Here is a 25,279-nt window from a genome sequence, read left to right as displayed (position 1 = left end):
TGAGCTGTCTCCCTGTGCATAAACAGCCCTTCCTTCTCCCATGATTGTTCTCTCCAGGGCGTGTGTCTACTTGAGGTAAATGTTTAACTCACATGCCTGTACTTTGTTTGGCTGGAAACTAGGTCTGCATTTTTATCTTAACTTGTGATTTTGGTCAAGTTGCTGAAATTCCCAGAACGTCAGTATTCTCATTTGCAGCATGGAGACAATCATACTCAACTTCAAGGCTTATTAAGTGAATTAAATATGTTTATATTAAGTTTGGTTTGGTTGGTCTTATATTTACTTATAATACAAATAGGCTCTTACAGCATCCAGGACATAGTAAATGTTTAATAGAATGTAGCTATTCATCATCTTTTATCATTTGGCTTGGTCTTCAATATTGTGAAGACTTTTCTAATATTCGTGAGCAATGTACTATGTAGGGTTTTAGAAATTTGGTCAATGAATCAGAAATTCTTCCCTAAGGAGGGATTATTTAAAATGTAGTCTGACTTTTCTGAGGAAAAAAAAAAAAAAGCCCAAGTTTTCATATTTCCTTTTCCATACAATGATGGGAAAGAATTTTCTTAGCATGTTTGTCCTGAAACCATGGATACGGCATAAAAATAAAGGAACGTGGCTGCCCTGGGAGTTGGGATGCACGTGGTAGTGAGAAAGAATAAGCTAATATATTCAACATGCTTTTAATACCCTTCCTTTCAAGACACAATAAATGTGAAACCCTCTTCCTAAAGCCCGTTAGAGTTGCAGGGTCATGGTGCGCCCTCTGGTGGCCCACCTTTTGAAATGGCTTCACCTAACCTCTAACCAGTATTTCTCTCTTCAACAAAGCTGGAGGAGCCACAACTTCAGGGCAGCTTTCTACCTAACCAGTTGCTGTGTAGTCAACTCTGACTCTTGGCAACCCCAGGTGTGTCGGAGTAGAAATGTGCCCCACAGGGGTTTCAAGGACTAGGTTTTCAGAAGTAGATAACCAGACCGTTCTTCTGAGGCACCTCTGGGTGGACTCCAACCTCCAACTCTTTCATTGGTAGCTAAGCACGTTATTTGTACAGCCAGAGTCCTGGCAATGATCAAGGCAAGGTTTTTCTTTCTTTCTTTCTTTCTTTTTTGTGATTTGGGTGAAAATTTACCGAGCAAATTCACTTTCCATACAGCAGTTCACATACACTGTCTCATGACATTGACCATAATTTACCACAATGCAACAGCTCCCCTCCCACTTCCTCCTGATAGTTACCTCTTCCCTCTGTCTATACCTCCATGCACTCCTGCACCTTGAGCTGTCTCCCTGTGCATAAACAGCCCTTCTTTCTCCCATGATTGTTCTCTCCAAGGAGTGTATCTACCTCAGGAAAATGTTCAACTCATAAGTGCAAGGTTATTTCTGTGATTTTTAGGGGAAGATTGTTTTGGATGTGCACCGTGTGCAGCTGCAAGGGTTTCTTCAAGAATATATTCCACATGTATGTGACCTTGTACCTGTTGTGATCTGCCGGGCCAGAGATGAAAGTGAGTGGTGGGGCACCACGATGGAAAATTTCAGAGAGTTAGGCCAACTCCGGGCTGGAAGGGCTTGTACACCTTGTTAGGGAGTTTGGACTGCATTCTTAGGGCAATGGGGAGATAGTGAAGGGTTTTAAGTGAGGAGAGGGGGCATGATAAGCTCTATATACTTCAGAAGTTCACTCTGTGGCTGCAGTGAGAACAATAGATTAAGATATGCAAAAATCTGGAGGCAGCAGGACCTTCAGGAGCCTATTGCAGACCAGGTGGAGATAATGGGAGCCTGGCCAGGGTAGTGGTGATGGAGCTGGAGAGAACAGGAACCCCAGGAGGGGTTCCTGGAGACAGTTTGGAAGGTAGCCTCCCAGACCCAGGTTGTTGATTAGATGTTGGGGGTGGGTGGAGGTAAGAAGAGGAAGCAGAGAATGCTGCCCAGGCCATTGGCTTGGGCATCTGGATGGGTGGTGGTGACATCGCTGAGATGGGAATTCTGGAGGATGCATGTGTTGGGGACATCAGCAAGGACATGTAGGTCTAGAGCCATCTCCAGTTCTTCTGACTCTTTCTGCTACACAACAGTGCCCTCCTTCATCAGCACTGGGACAACAGGAGAGAGAGTGATGTCAGGGATGTATAGTAATTGGCATACATTGGCCCAAGTGGTTTGGATGGGGTACCTGCCTGGTGCTAGGAGAGCAATCAAGGGGGCCAGGGAGAAAACCTCAATATTCTGATTTTTCACAAATGCATCTACCCACTACAGTAACATTGCCATTGATTCAGGCAAGGATCATCAATCCAAACAGTTTGGAAACAAGCTGTTTATCCAGTCCAAAATGACCTTCCTGCAGATTATCATGACAAAGGGGAAATGTGACCTTCAGAGAGAAGAAATCTGGGTGACACCACCAGCATCTCCCTCTAGATAATTTATTGATCATCAAGAGGGAATGATCCCCTACAGTGGAGAAGTCGTGCAGACACCACTTTAACCAAGTCATCAAAGTTGATATCACCAGTAATGGGATGAATGGACATTAGATGCCTCCAAAGGTGAGGTACTAAGAAGGACAGAGCATCATTTATGTAGGACTCCTGCCAAGAACACACAATCTGAATCTCATCAAAAGGAAACATCAGACAAATCCAAATTAAGGAGCATACTAGAAAACAACCATCCCGGCCCCTTCAGAAATGCCTGTGTCACAGAAGACAAAGATTGAGGAACTATTCTGAAATAAAGGAGACCAAAGAAACAGGAGGAGCCCTGGTAGTTCAGTCCTTGGCTGCTAACAGAAAGGTTGGCTGATTGAACCCACTAGCTGCTCTGAGGGAGAAAGATGAGACATTCTGCTTCTGTAAAGATTTGCAGCCTTAACCCTGTGGGGCAGTTCTATCCTGTCCTACAGGGTCACTGTGAGTAGGAAATTGATTGCATGACAACAGGGTTTTTTTTTGGGGGGGGGGGGTTCTTAAAGAAACATGACCACTAAGTGTAATGTGCAATTGGTGATTGGGAAAAGATGCAATAAAGGACATTATTGAAAACTGGCCAAGTATGAATCAGTCATAATTACATCAGTGTTAAATGTCCTGCATCTGATTATTATACTGTGTCCTTGTTCTTTGTACACACTTGCTGACATGGTTAGGGGTAAAGGGCCATGATGTCTGCAACTTGTCCTCACATTTTGAACCATCATAATATTTCAATAAGCATATGTTATTGTTGTTGGGTGCCGTAGAGTCAATTCTGACTCCCATCAACCTTATAGGTCAGAGCAGAACTGCTCCATAGGGTGTCCTAAGCTGCTACGTTTATGGGAGAAGATTGCCAGGTCTTTTCTCCCAAGGATCTGCTGGTGGGTTTGAATCACCAATATTTCAGTTAGCGGCTGAGCACTTAACCACTGTGCCATCAAACCTAAAATCTAACCTGCTACTGTTGAGTTGATTCCAACTCACAGGGCCCTACAGGACAGAGGAGAACTGCCTCACAGGGTTTCTAAGGCTGTAATCTTTATGGACACAGATTGTCACATCTTTCTTCCAAGGAGCACCTGGGGGGTTCATACCCCTGACATTTCGGTTAGCAGCTGAGCTCTTAACCACTGCACTACCAGGGCATCTTAAATATACATATATAAAGATGAAGCAAATGTGGCCAAATGTTACTGATTGGTGAATGTAGGTGAAGGTTTTACAGGTATCCTAAGTACTTTTTGTGCAACTTTTCTGTTGTTTGTTTCCCCAAGAAAGAAACGAATCCACCCAGCAAGTTCACAAGCAAAGAGAGTTCGAATGCTGCCGAATCAACCCAGCGTCCCTTTTTTTAGGTCAAATATAATCTTTCCCAGCCACCAAGTTCCATCTTGATGAAATGTCAACATAGGTAACAACGGGAGAAGTCCCATCACCTCTGCAGCAGGCTCTTCAGTATTCGTAGTACCTGCTGTCAACTTAAAACCTACAGTATCTGGAGAGGACTTTGTTGTTTTTAAATTCAGACACAAAGTTGAAAGCTCCCAAGGTCCAGACTGGAATTCCAAGAAGCCACTGGAACAAGAACTGCCCCTGCAGTTCACCTGTCCACGTGTCAGTTCAGTGGCAGAATCAGGCAGGTGAGTACACGCATGAGGCTGAGGAGCCCTGTGGGTGCTCTGTTCATAGGACACCTCAGCTGATGTCCCTACTGAACAGGTGAGCACTGTGCAGGAAGTCAGGCAATCAGGGTGCTGAGATGGCTCTTGGAAAACATCAAATCTGATCCTCCTGCCCTCCTAGCTGTAGCTTTAATTTCTGCAGCCTGCAGTGACATACAAACAACAGCTACACCTCCCTATGAATGCAGCCAGAGCTGCCTGTTCATTTTTGAATTGCCATGTATTTGAACGTCCTTTTTTTTAAGTGGACTCAAGCATAACAAGAATTGTGAGGATGGCACAGGACTGGGCAATGTTTTGTTCTGTTGTACGTAGGGTCTCTCTAAGACAAAACTGACTTGACAACACCTAACAACAACAATAACCAGAACAAAATGTCTGCTTTCATTTTTTGCAGGACCTAGTTAACTTTTTTTTTTTTTTTAATGCGAAAATGCCCAAACAGGTTAACTAAAATTGTGGAACACTTCAAATATTAGTCAACAATTACATCATGTTACTGTCTTTTTTTAGCTCGCCCAGCAGGGTATCATTTGAAAATAACAGCAGAAATCTACATTTGAGGGTCCTTCTTGTTCATTGAAAGAGCCCTGGTGGTACAGTAGTGAAAGAGCTCCACTGTTAACTGAAAGGTTGGTACTTTGAACCCACCAGCTGCTCCATGGGAGAGAGATGTGGTTGTCTGCTTTTGTAAAAATTTGGTGGTGCTGTTAGGTGCCACAGAGTTAGTCCCAACTCATAGTGACCCCATGTACAAGAGAATGAAAACTGCCCAGTCCTGTGCCATTCTCACAATTGTTGCTATGCTTGAGCCCATCATTGCAGCCGCTGTGTCCATCCATCTCATAGAGGGTCCTTCCCCTTTTCTTCTGACCCACTGCTTTACCAAACACGATGTCCTTCTCCAGGGACTGATCCCTCCTGATAACATGTTCAAAGTACAAGAGACAAAGTCTCACCATCCTCACTTCTAAGGAGCATTCCAGCTGTTCCTCTGACACAGACTTATTGTTCTTCTGGTAGTCTGTGGTAGTTTCAATATTCTTCACCAACACCAATGTTCAAATGTATCAGTCCTTCTTCCATCTTTCTTCTGTAAAGATTTACAGCCTTAGAAACCCTATGGGACAGTCCTATAGGGTAAATGTGAGTCAGAATCATTGGTTTTTGGGGTTTTCTCGTTTATCACCTCCCTGAGATATATGCCTATTTGCAAAAAAAAAAAAAAGTTGCCACCCAATCAATTCTAACTCCTGGCAACAACCCCCTGTGTGTCAGAGCAGCACTGTGCTCCACAGGGTTCTCCCTGGCTGGTTCTTTGGAAGTAGATCACTAGGCCTTTCTTCCACGGTGCTCTGGGTGGACTTGACCCTCCAAACTTTCCATTTTTAGCTGAATACAACCCTTTGTGTCACCCAGGGACTCCTAGATATTCCATGTTGGTGGGGGCGCTGCCGTCTTGTCAGTTCCAATTCATAGTGATCCCATGTGACAGAGGAGGACTGCCCTATAGGGTTTGCCTATAGGGTTTACAAGACCCTATTGCCAGAGTTTTCTCCCATAGAGCTTTGGGTGAATTTGAACCACCCACCTTTTGGTTATCAGTGGAGTGCTTAATTCCACCCAGGGACTCCTAGATAAGCCCATAGTGTGGTTATATTTTAAAAATAAAACCAAACTGAGAACAGTGGTATGTACACATGTAATACGCACAGCTATCCATACAGATACTGTGTTTGCACATTCCACCCTACACATTCTGCTGCTGTCTGAGTTCTTTGTTTTTACAAAAAGCATGTACTTTTTTTAGAATTTAAAGTGTGCCCCCCCCCCAAATTATAAAACAAACAATGACAGAAAAAATAAATCACTAAAATTGAGCCAAAATCTTGTTGCCTAGGTGTCCATTTTGTACCAGGCTCTGGGAACTGTGTATTGGTTCCTAGTACACAGTGTAATAGTTCTCTATGCTGGCCCTGGGGCACACGCTCCCTTTGCCAAGCTCAATGTCCTTTTCCTCTTGTCTGACAGGTTCATGTCTCCCCGATGGCCACTCACCCTCCACTGATTCAGAGCCTGTTGTGCAGACTCAGACATCCACTCAGGAGTTCAGAATTATATTATTTGGTGAGCAAGACCATGGTGCCCTGCATTCCTGCACTAACGCAGCCCAGCTTTGTAAGGTCTCAAGTGCCCTGTCAAATGGCTGCACCAGTGATGGATACAAATAGGTCTGTAGGGCCCCCACTCATTTCTCACCAGAACACCACAATGAGCGCTCTCTCTCCCTCTGTCTCTCTCTCATACACATACACTAATCAGTTGCTTTGGAGTTGACTCTGACTAATGGCAACCTCATGTATATCAGAGTAGAACTATGCTCCATAGAGTTTTCAGTGGCTGGTTTTTTCCAAAGAGATGACCAATCCTTTCTTCCAAGGCTCCTCTGGGTTGACTTGAACCTTTAACCTTTTGGTTAGCAGTTGGGCACATTAAGTGTTTGCCCCACCCAGGGCCTCCACAAACTCTCACAGCACCTGGCTGTCTTATCAGTGGCAACCTAGGACAAGAAGAGCAAGAGAATCACAGGATATACTGGTTGGGTTTAAAGTTCCATGTTGATTTATCATTAGCATGGCTGTACCCTTGGTTTTCCCAGTTGTGTCCTAGTTTAATGCCAGCCAGCCTTGCATAATTATTAATAAGGCCCCCTTTCACTCTTAAAAGAGCCCTAGTTTGAATGATGAGATATATGGCCACCCTACTTATCACAAGGGGCTCTGGTGGTACTATGGTTAAAGCCTTAGGTTGCTAACCAAAATGTTGGCAGTTTGAACCTAGTAGCCACTCTGTGGGTGAAATATGAGGCAGTCTGCTTTTGTAAAGAATTTTGGCCTTGGAAATCCTATTGGGCAGTTCTACTTTGTCCTACATAGTTGCTACGAGTCAGACTTTACTCCATGGCAATGGGTTTGGCTTTGGTTTTCTACTTATCACACTCAATAATAACATATCTCTCACCTCCAGGCCACTGGCATAGCTCCAAGCATAACAGCAACACACAAGCCAGCACAGTACAACAAAATAGCAACCAGTGGTGATGTGGAAAGGGATCTCATTGCTGGTATCAGCTGTACCATAGCTGAAAGCAGAGAATACCAGAGAGACGTTTACTTGTGTTTCATTGACTGTACAAAGGCATTTGATTGTGTGGATTATAACAAATTATGCATAACATTGCCAAGAATGAGAATCCCAGAACACTTACATGTGCTCATGAAGAAACTATACATAGACCAAGAGGCTGTTGTTCAAACAGAACAAGGGGACACTGCATGGTTTAAAATCAGGAAGAGTGTGTGTCAAGGTGGTATCCTTTCACCTTACTTATTCAATCTCTATACTGAGCAAATAATCTGAGAAAACCAAACTCACTGCCATCAAGTTGAATCCGACTCATAGCGACCCCTCCTTGGGTTTCCGAGGCAGTACCACTACAGAAGTAGATTGCCCAACCTTCCTTCCGAGGAGTGGTTGGTGGGTTTGAACTGCCAGCCTTCTGGTTAGCAGTCAACTGCCTTAGGCACTATGCCACCAGAGCTCCCAAATAATATGAGAAGCTGGACTATATGAAGAAGAATGTGGTATCAGGATTGGAGGAAGTATCATTAATGACCTGTGATATGCAAATGACACAACTCAGCTTGCTGAAAATGAAGATGACTTGAAGCACTTGTCCTATGCCATCTTCACAGTCATTGATGTGCTCTAGTCCACTGTCTAGTCCACTAGCACTTACTGATGAAGATAAAAGATGACAGCCTTCAGTGTGGATTACACTTCCACATAAAGAAAACAAAAATCCTCACAACAACATCATGACACATGGAGAAAACAATGAAGTTGTCAATGATTTCATTTTACTGGGATCCACAATCAACACCCATGGAAACAGCAGTCAAAAAAAATCAAGAGATATATTGCATTGGGCAAGTCTGCAAAAGATCTCTTTAAAGTGTTGAAAGTCACTTTGAGGACTAAGGTGCACCTGACCTAAGCCATTGCATTTTCAGTTGCCTCATATGGACAATAGATAAGGAAGACAGAAGAAGAATTGAGGCATTTGAATTATGGTGTGGCAAAGAATATTGAATATACCGTGGACTACCAGAAGAATGAACTAATCTGTCTTGGAAAAAGTACAGCCAGAATGCTCCTTAGCAGTGAAATGGCAGGACTTTGTCTCACGTACTTTAGACATGTTATCAAGGAGGGACCAGTTCCTAGAAAAGGACAGCATGCTTGATAGTCAGCAAAAAAAGAGGAAGGCCCTCAATTAGATGGATTGACACAGTGGCTGCAACAGGCTCAAGCATAGTAATGATTGCGAGCACGGTGCAGGACCAGGCAGTGTTTCATTCTGTTGTACAAAGAGTCACTGTGAATCAGAACCAACTTGATGGCAACTAACCACAACAATTGGAAAGAGTGCCTGTCGTGTAAGATGTGCTTTAGAAGTGTTTGATAAACAAAAATTAAATGAGGTCACATGACCTTGATTTCATGGTTCCAACTGAAAAGGGCAGAGGAAAGAATACAAACAAGGGTGTGGGAGGGATCTGTTTGGGAGGTTTGCAGATTAGATGGGGCTCTGTTTAGGAAACACAACCAAAGAGTAGAACTCACTCAGCTGAAGCTTCTCACCTGTCACAAATACAGAAGAAACTGGCTTTCATAGACTAGTGCTCTGGACACCTTCCATTTCTCCCCTGTCAATAGACTCGAAATAGACCCACCTCATCAGCACCAGGAGGATGTGAATGCCTTAAATGGCTGCTCCCCTGAATCCTGTTCACAGGTGCAATCACTGAGGAAGAAACCACCTGCCACTCCCAGTTATTGCCTTTCCTTAGTTTACATGGGGCCCCACAGAGTTTATTGGGTATACAACTGTGTATGTTTCTCTACCATTTTCTCCTGGAATGTCTCACCACTTAACAGGAGAAAAAGGATGGAGAAATGCACGCCAACTGTAATGGTTAATACACTCAGCTGCTAACCTAAAGATTGGAGGCTCAATTCCATGTGGAGGTGCCTCGGAAGAAGGCCTGGCAATCTACTTCTGAAAAACCAGCTATTAAAAATCCTGTAGGGCACAGTCCTACTACAACACACACGGGGTCACTATGAGTCGAGTCAACTCAATGGCAGTTGGTTTGTTATATAGCAGTAGCTGATTGATACCTCTGTAAACATCTACATCCTTCCAAAAAGTTTCTTTTATTCTGGTTGTGTGCTGTCAACTTGACTCCACCTTACAGTGATCTACAGGACAGGCTAGAACTGCCCCGTAGTGTTTCTTAGGCTGTAATCTTTCTGGAAGCAAAATGCAGATCTTTTCTCTCACAATCATTCTCCAGGGACTGATCCTTCCTGATGACATATTCAAAGGACGTGAGATGAAGTCTCCCCATCCTCATTTCTAAGGAGCATTCTCGCATTATCCCAGCATGGGTTGGAACCACCAACTTTTCAGTTAGTAGCTGAATCTTTAACCATTGTGCCACCAGGTCTCTTTCCTTTTATTTTTAACCAGACCAAATTTCTGTGGCTGCAAAGAACTCTAATTGACACCTTCAAGCGAGTCTCTCATTCTTTTAACAGAATGTGGTCAGACATGTGTCCTCTTTGGTATTCTACTTTATTTCACTTAGCAATTTATTTTGAACATCTTTCCACACTGATAAATTAGGCCTGGTAAAGAAGGAAAATCTACCCTCTGCCCAAATCTGGCTCCATCCTGACATCATGGCCATTGGCCAAAGTACCCTTCTTTGGTCAGGCTGGAGTCCCTAATCTCGATTGTGTAGGGATGTCATTGTACAGTTCCTGCTGAGTGACAGAAGACCTGGAGGTTTTACTTTTTGCTCATTCTGCCTGAGGTGTGTCACTCCTCTCTGCCAAGCACGCAGTGAACCTCCTCGCTAAGAAGCTATTCACTGGTTTAGTCAGAAACGTGATTGACTTTTGTTTTTGGCTGGGAGAGATTTGTTGCCAGTTGGTAGAATTTGAAAATGTGCTCCTGGTAGGAGGCAGACTAAGAAGCCTGATTACTAAAATGCTTTCAGAAACTGAAACAAATTAAAATATTTATTCTAGCCCCTGTAGCTAAGTCGCAGCAAGGGAGAGAGTTCAGCGTTCCTTTTTATGAAGGTGTCATTATTCCACCAACCTCTTGTGCACCATGGTCAGCATCTGCCCCAAGGCCACCCACCTGCTCATGCACCTGCTCACACACCTGCTCACACACCTGCTGGTATGTGAGTATTTGGCAGAACAGTAAGTAACACCTGACCTAAGGACACTGGTTCCCCACCCCAATCCAAGGACAATAGAGCCTTGTTCCACCCGTCAGCACCTATAGACTCACCTGTGTGCAAAGCACTGTCCTCCTTCCACCTTCAATAAGATCTGTAAAGCTGTTCAGAAGATAAAGAGAAAAAGATCAGGAGAAAGAGGAGTTCAGTGATTGAGTCTCAATTTTTTTTTTGGCTTCATGGAGGTTAAGAAAGATACAAGAATCAAAGTCCTCCTAATTTACCAAGTACTCTGGTAGTGTAGTACCTAAGGCACTTGACTGCTAACCAGAAGGCTGGTGGTTCAAACCCACCAGCCACTCCTCGGAAGGAAGATGGGGCAATCTACTTCCATAGTGATGCTGCCTCGGAAACCCAAGGAGGGGTTGGTATAAGTCGGGTCTGACTCGACGGCACATAACAACAACAACTACAAATGCTCATGAAAATGTGTAAAGTCACAATACAAGCCAAGCCAATGCAAACATCACTGGGTATTTGAATAATGAAAACTAAAAATGGTGCCACAATTGAACATCCATGATGACCACAGACGGGCTAGAAGGCTTACTTACATCACCACATTACTGCTGGCTAGTTGCTCTCCAACATGGAATCCCTGGGAGGTGCAAATGGTTCAGGCACTTGGGCCGCTAACCAAAAGGTTGGAAGTTTGGGTCTACCCAGAAGCATCTCAGAAGAAAAGCCTGGTAATCTACTTCCAAAATATCAGCTGTTGAAAACCCTATGGAGCACAGTTTTATTCTGACACACATGGGGTTGCCATGAGTTGGAATTGGGTGACAACAGGGTTTTATTCCCCAACATACATATTTTTTTGTTATTGTTGTTTGTTTTTAATTTTTATTGTAATTTGGGTGAAAGTTTACAGAGCAAGTTCACTTTCCATATAGCAGCTCACATACACTTTGTCTCATAACATTGACTGCCATCTCACACAATGCAACAGCTCCCCTCCCATTTCCTCCCCATAGTTTTCTCTTCCCTGTGCCCTTCACTCCATGCACTCCTGCCTCCTGAGCTGTCTCCCTGTGATTGAAGCTGTCTCCCTTCTATTCTCCCATAATTCATCTCTCCAAGGAGTGTATCTACCTAATGTAAATGTTCACCTCATATGCCTGTCTTTTGTTTGGCTGGAAGCCACAGGAGTGGATTCAATTCCAGACTTGAAGGGCAGCTAGGGGCCATAGTCTCAGTGGTTCTACCAGGCTTTATCAGACTGGCAAATTTTGTCCTCCCCCCTCCTTTTTTTTAAATGATTTTGCATTTTGTTCCATATTATTCTCCCACTCTACCCAGGATCTCCTACATAGATCCCCTTCTGAGTGGTTGACAATGGTAGCCGGGCACAATCTAGTTCTTCTGGTCTCATAGTAGTATAGGTTGAGGATCACATGGTGTACCAGTCGCTTGGACTAATTGTTTCCATGCGTCTTTGGTTTTCTTCATTCTTCTTTTCTCTGGGTGAGGAGAGACCCATCATTGCATCTAGATGGCTGCTTGCAAGCTTTTAAGATCCCAGTCGCTACTTGCCAAAGTAGGATGTGGAACAATGTTTTCATGTTGTATGTTATGCCAAATGAGCTTGATGTCCCCTGCAACTATGGTCCAGAACCCACAGATCCAATTACTCGCTCCCTCTGGGTGGCTAGCTGTGGCCAAGAAGTGACTACAACCTAGTCCCTTGTCAGCTCTACTATATACCTGGAAATTCTTATAGGACACACAAATACACTTGTAGAAACATTGTCTGCCAACTCTATACATGGCCATGGGCACACTCCCTCCTGCATAGACATACCTAATCGTTCAGCCTGTCCACCCATCTATCCACCCATATATCAATGTCTGCTATCACTGACAATGCAGTACTATGTGTACAAAAGGATTCATGTTTGTTGTCTGTACCTCCCGTGCACCTCTATATGCCTTCCTCTTCCTCAGTGCCGCCATGTTGATCATGCACATTTGGTACATTGCCCTTCCAAACGTAAATATTTTAATGGATATTTTACAAATGAAGAAACCAGGGCTCTGAGAAGTTAGGTGACTTGGGCAGCAGTAACTTATGGGCTGAGGGTAATGGACAGCTCAAATCCCACCACTTCCACAAAGCCCTCTTCCCATGATTCTGGTGTCTTCATTCTCTGGATATTGAAGAATTTAATTTATTTTTAGGTTAGCTTTTAATTGTTTTGTCTGTTTCACATGTGGGTTAATCTTTCCCAAGTACCACGCGTATTTCCTTTGTGTGACCCACAGGGCTTGACACCAAGTTGCAAAACTGTTAATGTTGTTGTTAGATGCTGTGGATTTCTGACTCACAGTGACCCCGTGTGCAACAGAATGAAACACTACCCAGTGCTGTGCCATCCTCACAGTAGTCGCTATGTTTGAGCCCACTGTTGCAGTCACTGCATCAGTGCATCTCTCTGAGGGTCTTCCCCTTTTTCACTGACCTTCTACCTTAACAGACATGATTCGCAGCAGATTTTCCCAATGCAATACGTCCTGATAACATGTCCAAAATACTTGACACAAAGTCTTACCATCCTCCTTTCTAAAGAGAATTCTGGTACTACCTCCTCCAAGGCAGATCTGTTCATTCTTCTGGCAGTCCATGGTGTATTCAATATTCTTCGCCAACACCAAAATTCAAATGTGACAATTCTTCTTCAGTCTTCCTTATTCATTGCCCATTTTTTGCATGCATATGAGGTAATTGAAAATGCCATGGCTTGGGTCAGTGCACCTCAGTCCTCAAAGTGTCATCTTTTCTTTTCAAATTTATAAGAGGTCTTTTGCAGCATATTTGCCCAATGCACTACCTTGTTGATTTCTTAACTTTTGCTTTCATGGGTGTTGATTGTGGATCAAACTAAAATGAAATCCTCGACAACTTCAATGTTTTCTCCATTTATCATGTTGTTTTTTACTAGTCCAGTTGTGAGGATTTTTGTTCTCTTTGTGTTGAGGTATAATCCATACTGAAATCTGTAGTCTTTGATCTTTATCTGCAAGTGCTTCAAGTCTTCTTCACTTTCACCAAGCGAGGTTGTATCATCTTCATATCATAGGTTGTTAATGAGCTTTCCTCCAATCCCAATGCCACATTCTTCTTCATATAGACCAACTTCTTGGGTTATTTGTTCAGCATACAGATTGAATAAGTATGGTGAAAGGATACAACCCTGACTCACACTTTTCCTGATTTTAAACCATGCAGTATCCCCTTGTTCTTCAAACGACTGTCTCTTGGTCCATGTACAGGTTCCACATGAGCATAATTAAGTGTTATGGAATTCCAATTCTTCACAATGTTATCCATCATTTGTTATGATCCACACTGTCAAGTGTGGATTGATAAAATGACATTGATAGTCGATAAAACACAGGTAAACAACTTTCTCTGCTTTCAGCCAAGATTTATCAGATATCAACATTGATATTCTTCATTCCACATCCTCTTCTGAATCTGCCTTGAATTTCTGACAGTTCCCTGCTGATGTACTGCTGCAACTGTTTTTGAATTATCTTCAGCAGAACTTTACTTGTGTGTGCTATTAATGATATTATTTGATAATTTCCACATTATGTGGATCACCTTTCTTTGAAACGGGCACAAATATGTGGTCCAGTGAACTACTTAATATGGTGCTTCTAGCCTCGATCTTTGTGACTCACACCAGATGACTTTGTGGAACCATGCAAATGTGAGGTGCTTGTGGCCCACCATAGGGATTAGATAGCTTATAGTAATGTAAATAAGGTACATGGCACCCTTGTGGTGGTGGAACCATGCAAATGATGTATCTAGAACCTAATATGGGGTTGGTCCTTTTTACCATTCTGCTAGGCTTAAAATGAGGCATTCCAGAGGCAGAGAGGAGGCTGTCCTGATGAAAGAATTGTATCCTGAGTGTTCCTGAACCTGAATTATAACGTGTTACTTCCCTAATGAACCCCATAATTGTGAGCCTTGTCTGTGAGTTGTCTGTGGCCATTGAAGTGAATTATCAAACCCAACAGATAAGTAGAGAGTGCCATGGAAGGGATGGTAGGTGCCAGAATTGGCAGGCATGTTAGAAGGTGGCAGCATGTCTGACTTCCACCTCATAGGAATCAGCCTTGGGCTGCGGGTGGTGATTTTTTCTCCCCTTTGTGAAGTTTGAAGAGGTCAGATGGTACTCCTATACCCTTTTTGCACTTCCAGTTAGTTGTCCAAGTCATTATCTTCCAAGTTTCTTGGCATAGATGAGTGAGAGCTTCCAGCATTGCATCTACTAATTGAAACATCTCAATTGCTCTTCTGTCAATTCCTGGAGCTTTGTTTCTTACCAATGCCTTCAGTGCAGTTGGACTTCTTTCTTCAATTCCATCAGTTCTTGACCTGTGCTTCCTCCTGAAATGGTTGAATGTAGACCAATTCTTTTTAAGACGGACATAATAGTAATACCAATGTTATGAGTTCTTGGCCTGGCAAACTCAGGTTTATAGCCCCTGAGTGTTGCAAACAGTTAATGCACTTGGCTGCTAAATAAAAGGTTGGAGGTTTGAGTCCACCCTTTGTGCCTTGGAAGAGAACCCTGGCAATCTCCTCAAAAATCAGCCATTGAAAACCCTATATGTGTCAGTTCTACTCTGATACACATGGGGTCACCATGAATTGGAATCAACCCAATGGCAACTGTTTTTGTTTTTGTTATTTAGGCCAGGTTTAAATGACATGCTAAGCCAGGCAAATTCTAAGAGCTCAATGTTGGATATAGATTAGTTCAGAAATGAGAAAAGCAATTGTTCAGCTGCCAGCGTGAACAAGTATCTTCTATTCAAGAAGCACACCAGGACATCATATCTCAAGTACAACCCCAGCTGCTGCAAAGTTATTTTTCAAGTATTTTGTGCTGAGTATATGCAGTGAATTGTTTGATGTGGCTCTTCTAGTCATTGTCCTCCATTCTGTGATGTATTGTAAATCCTATTATCCATGCTTGTTTGGGGTAGCGTGGTAGTTAAGGTCAGGTGTCAACTTGACGGGGCAGCTGGTAGTAATCGTTCCCTATAATGATTGGCAATTGTATCTGTGGTGGGATTTGCCTTGAGCTGCTGATTGTTAAAGCCATCCAATTGGGTTATTTCTGTCAGAGCAACACAGGTGGAATGTATCTTGAGTCCTGCCTTGCTGGAGGGTATAATTCAAATCACCACCCTTAGCTTCCTTGAGGGTATACCTACAAATCTCCTGGGAAGGTTCACCCTCTTCTTGCTCTGGTTCTATGGTTTTGCTCATCCTCATCTCACCCCTGGATTTGGGACAGCAGCGTCATCTGATCTGCTGATCGAGGTTCATCAAACCCCGAGAATTGGGAGAAAATCCTCCAGACCTGGGACTCGCCAGCCTGCCAGCCTCCACCACTACCACGTGAGATGATCCCTTGGGTGTTTGTGAGTTCTGTGAGATGTTACAGTGAAATACTGAACCCTAAGATGGGGGAAATTACTGGGAGGAGGAGGAGGAGGAGTTAATGTCTGAAATGATGGAGTGGTATGGTAGTTTGGACATGAGGGACATCTTTAACCTCTGTCTCATGGGGACTGGCCTTGTGTTGATCTTTCTGAGAGAGACTGTTCAAGCAGTATACCTTACACAACAGAAACAGATGCTTCTGCCCTTACTAGTATCTATGTAGTGGAAGTTCAGCCAAGTGCAGTGGGCAGGGGAGAGGAGAAAACAAGAGGCAAAAATGGAAAGAGCTTTTTTTCTCAGCCTGGCCAGTCCCATTAAGGAAGTGCCAATGGACATTAAGGCCTCTTAGTTCCCCCTTCTACCTGAATCACAAGGGGCAGAGATATTTCAGTGACAAAATGGTGGTAGAATTCTGGCCTGCCTTGTGGGACACCCAGATTCCGTTCCCAGACAGTTCACCTCATGCACAGCCATCACCCACCTATCAGTGGAGTCTTGCATGTTGCTATGATGCTGAATAGGTTTGAGTGGAGCTTTCAGACTAAGACAGATGTGGAAGAAAGGTTTGGCAATCTTCTTCCAAAAAGCAGCCAATGGAAAACCTATGGGTCACAATAGTCCGATCTGCAACTCATCCTGGGGATGGCACAAGACCAGGTAGCATTTTGCTCTATTGTGCCTAGTGTCACTGTGAGTCAGGGGCTGGCTCAATGACAGTTAACAACACAACACTTGAATCACGAGATGTGTGAATTGGAGACACATTCACTGAAAGAATGCTGAGTAGTGAACTGTAGGTTTTGTTGCTGTGCAACATGTATGTGGAGTGTATAGGCTTGAGTATGCTGAGCTGCAGTGCAGCTGTGTTGCAGTTTTTTCAACAGAGGCCTTATTTCAACACAGGCAACATTTTCTTTATCCTAGTTTCCTTTGAGCAAAGCAAGCAGGTGGCTTTGATATGACTGAGCCAAAATCATCAGGCCTCAGAGGCATCCTGTGGAATAGCTGCATAAGAGCAATTGTGTGGATGTTGGCAATAAGGAGAGAGAGAAACCAGCTCTTTGGGAAACGCCTTCAATTTTCATTTATGTGGTTTTCAATACCTTCATACATGTGCAAAAATTGGGTAATGAAAAAGGAAGACAGAAGAATTGATACATTCAAACTCTGGTAATGGCAAGGAATACTGAATGTACCACTGATGGTCAGAAGAACGAAAAATCAGTGTTAAAGAAATACAACCAAAATGTTCCTCAGAAGTGAACAGGATGCGACATTGGCTCTCTTACTTTGGACATCTCATTAGGAAAGACCAATTGCTAGAAAAAGATGTCATGTTTGGTTAAGTGCTGTTCTTGTTGTTATTGGGTGTCATCGAGTCAACATTGGGTTTCCTAGGCTGTATCTTTATGGGAGCAGTTCACCAGGTTTTTTCTCCTGTATAGTCACTGGTGGGTTCAAATCACTGACATTCTAGCTCCCAGCTAAGTGCTAAACCGTTGCACCACCAGGGCTCCTTTTGGTAAGTACCAAACTCACACCAAAATCACTGCCATTAAGTTGATTCTGACTCATAGAGACTTCCATTGGGCTTCCAAGCTGTTAATCTTTACAGAAGCAGACTATCTCTTCTTTCTTCCACAGAATGGCTGGTGGGTTTGAACCACCGACTTTTGGTTTAGCAGCCAAATGCCTTAACCAGTTTGCCAACAGAGCCCCTGTTTTTGGTAAGTGCAGGGTCAGCAAAAATTAGGGAAACACTTAATAAGATGGATTCACACAATAGCCTCAATGGAGTTAAACATACTAAATAAAGATCATGAAATGGTACAGGAAAAGGCAACATTTCATTCTGTGATACAAGAGGTCCCCATGAGTCAGAATTGACTTGATGGCAACCAAGCGCTTCACTGAAAGAGCTTCATGAGTTCTCTGAACAGGTATGCTGCTGCTTTCTGGTGCTGTTGGAAAAGCCCATCATGCTAACATGAAGCTACCCCAGGAGTGGCATTTAGAACCAGAGTGCCAAAAATAGCAACAAGGGGGGGTCTCATTCCAAGGCTCTTGTTCCAAATTTAACCTGTGTTTTTGGCAGGGCTTCAAATAGCCTCAGAACAGTTCAGTCATAGCCAACAGAAACAAGGGCAGGGTGCGCATTGCATCGCCACCAAATCTCTTGCATGATGGATTTTGACTAGAGTAGGAAATAGGCAGCAGTGCCCCACTCTAAGATGACAGTGGACTTACATTCAAAGTGGTGTGGCTGGCCACCATTTTTATGTGGGGGCACTTCTGCCTGTTTCCTACTCAGGCCAGAATTCCACGTGCAAGAGATTTGGTTGTTATGCAATGCATGTGGTCTGTCAGCTGTGATTGAACCATTTCAAACAAGTTCAAAGCCCTGGTTTTTGGTGAACTTGCTGGGGTGTTGTGTGGACACCAGCCAAGCGGGTTCCAGACTGAACAAGTTAACATACGACCCTATGGCTGGGGGAGTGACAGTGCTAAATTGCACTGGTTGAATTATGGTTCTGAATGTGATCATCCTCCGTGCCTGAAGGAAGATAAATAAGAACCCCATGTAATTGCTGATTCAACAGAAGCCCACATTTAAATACACACAGGAAGTCTTTGTAGGTGGGATGATGAGCTGGAACTACTGGTGATAAGGTAGATATCCAAGTATAGACAATGTCCATCGTCAGACTGTGAACATTCCCTGCATACTTCTGTGTCCAAGTACTCAGAAACTTCTCTGAATTATCTCAGAGCCTCACCATCACTATGAGATAGATAGTTATTGTAAATCTCCTTTTATGGTTGAAGAGCTGTGGCACAGAGAGGTCTGGCATCGGCCTACAGTCACACAGCCAGGAAGTGCAAAGGCAGAACTTGAACACAGGTCTCATCTCTTTCTATCAACCAGTTAACCAATTGCCGTTGAGTCCCCTTAATTCATGGCACCTCTGTGTGTATCAGAGTAGAACTGTGCTCCATAGGGTTTTCAGTGGCTGATTTTTTGGAAGTAGATTGCCAGGCCTTTCTTCCCAGGTGCTTCTGGGTGAACTCAAACTTCCACACTTTCAGGTAATATCTGAGTATGTTAACTGTTTGCACCACCCAGAGACTTGTCTACCAAGCTGCCACTGTTACTAAAATAGTAACTTGCATCAACATATACTGAGCATCTACTGGGTACAAAGCAGTACATGAAGTCCAGAGGAGGGATTGCTGTTGTTAGTTGCCATCAAGTCAATTCCAACTCATGAGGACCACATGTGTTCAGAGTAGAACTATGCCATAGGCCTTTCAAGGCTGTGACCTTTCAGAATAGAAAGAAGTATAACACCAAAGGGGCTTGTAGTATAGTTCTGAAAAGAAATAATGAACTATTGTGTGGTTACTAATCAGATTCAAATAAGGGCCAGCACCCAAAGAAAATACTAATCCTTCTATGGATGGAAACTATCTCTGTTCGCCATCCAGGCTGCTTTGCTCAGAGGCCTTCACCTGGGAGGCCCTCAGCAATCAGCTCTTCACACTGAAAGAGGAGATATGGGGTCATAGAACAAATCAAATATTAGGGTCAAAGTCATGAATTATAGTCCCCATCCTGCCGCAGACTAGCTCAGTGCCTGTGACAGGTTGAATTGTGTCCCCCAAAATATGTATCACAAATCCTAGCCCTAGTGGATGCAGGGAGCTCTGGTGGTGTGGTGCCTAAAGCATTTGACTGCTAACCAGAAATCTCATGGTTCAAACCCACCAGCCACTCCTCCAAAGGAAGACTGGGCAATCTACTTTCATAGAGATACTGCCTCAGAAACCCAAGGAGGGATCGACTCAACAGCAGTGAGTTGTTTTTTTTTTTATGTGGATGCAAGTGGGTTTTCTTTTGTTATGCTAATGAGACCATATCACTGTAGAGTGTGTCTTAAGTCAATCACTTTTGAGACATAAATGAAGAAATTTAGGTACAAAAGCAAGTACAAATGGGGGAAAGATTGATGCCACATGGAGTTCACCAAGGAACTGAGAGAACGAAGCTGAAAGAGACAAAGTTATTCTCCTAGAATGGACAGAGAATTTGGTCTTCTAGCCCCCTAAACTGTGAAAAAATAAATTTATATTTGCTAAAGCCACCCATTTAGTAGTATTTCTGTTAGAACAGCACTAAGAAACTATGACAGGGCCATTCAAACACAATTTCTAATCTAGAGGATAGGAATAATACAAATGAGAATCTAAGATATGTTTTGGCCTACTTCACAAGGTTTCAGTGGGGAATGAAAGGGGTAATTATATGCACATGCTCTTAAAGCACTGTGAAAAATTTCTGGAAGGACCTTTATTCCTCAGAAGTGCTATGAAAAATTGGGAAGGGATGTCTCAGAGGGATGAGTAGTGGAGGATGACTTCTTGGAAGACAAAGGAAGCGATGGAATCTCTTGGATCCTAGGAACCTTAACCTGGTCAATTCTCATTTTATAATGGATCATAATCATGTGTGAAAGTCTAGAGGTAAAGGATGGGATACAAAATTCTGTCCAACTTTGGGTTCTAGGGTCTCCTTTTCCAGGAGAAGTTCCTTCTCTTCTTGTGAGCTTTGCTGGCTTCCTCCTCCTCTTGCCTGTCATCCTTCGGAAATGAAACTCCCTGAAGGCAAGGTAGCATAGTGGTCAAGACCCAGGGTCAGGATTGGAGTTCCTCACATTAGGACAAATTTCTTAACTACTTTAAATGTCAGTTTCCTGCAGAGGAAAAAAAAAATGGGGACTGGAGTCACTGGGTGGTGCGAACAATTAACACAATCAGTTGCTAACCAAAAGGATGAACTTTGAGTCCTCACAGAGGTGCCACAAAAGAAAGGCCTAGTGATCTACTTATGAAAAAATCAGCCACTGAACATCTCATGGAACACCGTTCTGCTCTGACACACATAGGGTTGTCCTGAGTAGGAATGAACTCTATAGTCACTGATAGGGCACAGTTACTGTAAATATTTAAATTAGGTAATTCATGTAAGGAGCTTAGTTGCTAATGTTGTTATTACTGTATAAATAAAATTACAGCACAGTTCATGGTCGTCTTCTACTAGCCTCAATCCCACATACACTTGTTCTCAGCTAAATTACATTAATATCTTAGAAAGAGATTGTAAGGTCTTGGGAAAGTTTAGTGAAATCACTGAACCAAAAGTTGCTAAAAATAATTTTAAGGCAAGAAGCTGGAAACATCACCCTCCCTGAATCCAGGGCCTTCCCCAAAAATCTAAGTTGAAAAACATAAATGAGAGAACAGATAATCTGCTTCATAAGACTGTAAATAAGCAACATCCGAGGAATTTTAGATACCATAGCCCCCAGAGGACCCCTGGTTTGGCAGTGGTTAAGCATACAACTGCTAACCAAGAGGTTGGCAGTTTGAACTGAAAGGTCAGTCATTTCATGGGAAAAAGTTGTGTCAACCAGATTCCATAAAGAGTTAAAGCCTTGGAAACCCTGTCATATAGGACAGAGCAGGTATGCTCTGTCCTATATGAGGTCTGCTCTGTCACTATAAGTTAGAATTGACTCAATGGCAATCAGTTTGTTTTTGGTTTATAGCCCCTCAACTAAGTTTCTTGGAGACAAGAAATTTTAGTGAGTCAATATTGTTATATGTCCTTACTTGCCTTAAATTTCCATCCTGTGTGATCCCAAACTCAACCCCCTGAACAAAGTCTGAATAATTACAAATCCTCTAAACTTTTCTGATTTAAACTGATTTTCTGGTTCAAACTCCAAAGGTTATGAATTGTTTCCAACAAAGAAGCTGAAGTGAAAGGAGGAACTTTAACAAAAATGTCTGTTTGTGTTATTACAGAAAACACATTTAAAAAAAAAAAAAAAAAAAAAACCTAGAAGAATCCAGGAAAACCACACAAGAACAAAGTGATAAATTCAATAGACAAATAGAAACCATACAAAAATAACAACTAGAAACTCAGAAGTTTAACAATAAAATAACAGAAATCATTAACTCAATGGAAGGAGAGAGAAATAGAATTGAATCAATGGAAGAAAGGGTCAGTGATATGGAGGACACATCCTTTGACACTAATTTATTTGAGGAACAATCAGAAGAAAGAATGAAGAAAAATTAAGAAAACCTAAGAGTTATGTGGAACAGTATCAAGAGGAATAATTTATACATAATAGGAATTCCAGAAGAGGAGGAGAATAAAAAAGAACAGAATTTTTGAAGATGCATGGACAGAAAATTTCCAAATAATATGAAAGATGAGAAGGTTTTCATCCAAGAAGCTCAATGAATCCCATTCATGATAGACCCCAAAAGAAATTCACCAGGACATATCATAGTGAAACTTTCCTAAGACAAAGGAAGAATTATGAGAGCAGCTTGTGAAAAGCCAAATATCACGTACAAAGTGCACCAATAAAAGTAAGCACTGATTTATCATCAGAAATCATGCAGGCAGGAAGATAATGGGATGGCATATATAAAATCCTGAAAGAAAAGAATCAACCAAGAATCATCTATCCATAAATTGAAAAGAATTGTCAATTTGTAAAGATTTATTGCCTTAGAAACCCAAGGGAGGGTTGCTATGAGTCAGAATCAACTTGATGGCAGGGGTTTGGTTTTTTTGGTATATAATGATTAAAGGGTCATTTCACCAAAAGAGATAACAATAATAAATATTTATGCATTCAATTATAGAGCTCCAAAATATATATTTGTGTTATCCTTTTAAATAACCTCATGATTTGTAGGTTTGAGAAAGGATTTTCTTTTGGTGGGTGAGTGAAAAGAGGAAAGGAGGAAGACAAAAAAAAGCATTTCTTAAATTTTAGAAGCAGTGATGAAAAATCCCACCAGTGGTTTCTTTTCTCAATGGAAAAACTGCTCTGGTGTTTCCAGAGAGCCATGCACTCATCCTGATAACTTCTAGCCAAGGGTCAACTGATACCTTTTGGTTGTTGTGATAGTTAATGTTATGTGTCAATTTAGCTAGGCTACTGTTTCAGTTACCTAGTGCCACTCTGACAGGAATATACCATAAATGGGATGGCTTGAAGAAACAGGAGTTAATTCTCTTACAGTTTGGAGGCTTTAAGTCTGAGTTCAAAGTGCCAGGCTCTAGGGGCTGGGTGAAAGCGCCTCAACCTTGGGTTTTGGGTCTGCCTCCTGCTCCCAGCCCCCTGAAGCTAGAGGTTTTTCTTCACTCAGACAGCTGCTGGCTGACAAGTCCAAGGTTGACAAGTAAAAAGGCACAGTCCCAATGTTACCAAATCACATGGCAGGCCACTAATTCAAGTCCAGATGAAGTCCCAAGATCAGCAGGGCATGGCAGTCTGCTGAACAATACTTGGCTACATGTAGGGTTCAAGTGTGCCAAAAAGCTAGAGATCATTCCCAAGGTTTCTCCTTATATGCAGGAAGCAGACCACATTGCTAGGGCAGCTACTCAGCTGCTCACAGTAGATTCCACCATGGAATTGGTTACCAGTCTCATCATAGGGAATACTACATTCAGCTGCCCAGCCACTCAACCAGGCCCAGCCAAGTTGACACACAAATTTAACCACCACAGCTATGATTCTCAGTGGTTTAGCAGACACTAGCCTAGTTGCTCTTCCATAATATAATATAAAGTAATCATTTTCCATGATGTGATCTGATTTAAGCAGCCAATCACTGGAAAGAGAAGTTTCCTTGGGGAAATGTCAGTATGTAAATGCATGTCATAGCAGACCTTCCTGTCACTGTCCTTCTCCCTGCTTTCAGTGCTTCAAATCCATCACACTCCCTTCCTACACAGGACATTGATATGTCCTTCCCTCTAAGGTCCTTGGGTGGTGAAAACTGCCAACTAGACTACTAATCAAAGTAGTAGATTTGCACTAGACTACTAATCAAAATGTTGACAGCTTGAATCCACCAAACAGCACCATGGAAGAAACACCTGGCAATATACTTGTGTAAAAATTTTAACCAACAAAACACTATGGAGCAGTTCTACTCTGCAACACATGAGCTTGCAATGAGCCAGAATCTACTTGGTTCTGGTTTTCCTTTCTCTATGTCTATAGCATTTTCCTCCCTAGCCCCTCCTCCTCTAGCTCAACCTAATTGACCTCTACATATCCTTGTTTTAATTATTATTGTGATTTGGGTGAAGATTTACAGAGCAAATTCACTTTCCATACAGCAGTTCACATATACTTTGTCTCATGTCATTGACCACAGTTTACCATAATGCAACAGCTCCCCTCCCACTTCCTCCCCATAGTTATCTCTTCCCAGTGTCCATCCCTCCATACACTCTTGCCCCCTGAATCTCCTTGTGCATAAGCAGCCCTTCTTTATCCCATGATTCTACATATCCTTCTGATTTCAGTTGAAGTAGAACTTCCTTAGGAAAGTTTTTCCTCTTCTTCCCTTCCCCCAACACATCTAGAACAGATTCTTTTGTTCTGTGCCTTCCTGGAACTAAATTCTTTTGGTTCAGTATACTTTTCATTCTGTGACATTCATTTCTGCAATTCTGAATAAATATGTCTCCCTTTCGTAGTGATACCACCTTGGAAACCCAAGGATAGGTAGCTATAAGTCGGATCCAACTCAACGGCAGTGAGTTTGGTTTGGTTTTTGGTATTAGGTTTAAAAGGAGCTCTGGTGGTGTAGTGCCTAAGGCATTTGACTGCTAACCAGAAGGTTGGCGGTTCATCCCACCAGATTTACTGCCTTGGAAACCCAAAGGGGGTCGCTATGAGCCAGAATTGACTCAATGCCAGTGAGTTTGATTTTGGGTTTCATTAGATTTAAATTTCATGAAAGCAAACCCACTGTTGTTGAATTGATTCTGACTCATACCAACCCTATAGAACAGAGTAGAACTGCCCCACGGGGTTTCTAAGACTGTAAATTGTATGGAAGTAAACTGCCACATCTTTTTCCTGCAGAGTGGCTGATGGTTTGAACCATCAGCCTTTCGGTTGGCAGCTGAGCCCTTGACCAGTGCATCACCAGGGCTTTTTTGTGAAAGCATGGACTGTGTGTGTGTGTATACATAAACCAAACTCAATGCTGTCAAGGCATATCCAACTCATAGCAACTCGTCCTTGGGTTTCCGAGGCAGTATCACTATGGAAGTAGATTGCTCAATCTTCCTTCTGAGGAGTGGCTAGTGGGTTTGAACCACCAGCGTTCTGGTTAGCAGTCCAGTGCCTTAGGCATTATGCCACCAGATCTTA

The sequence above is a fragment of the Orycteropus afer genome, unplaced genomic scaffold (assembly GCF_000298275.1).
Source record: "Orycteropus afer afer isolate SDZICR_OR568_19922 unplaced genomic scaffold, OryAfe1.0 scaffold00637, whole genome shotgun sequence".
Classification (NCBI taxonomy): domain Eukaryota; kingdom Metazoa; phylum Chordata; class Mammalia; order Tubulidentata; family Orycteropodidae; genus Orycteropus; species Orycteropus afer.
This window is presented reverse-complemented; position numbering follows the sequence as displayed.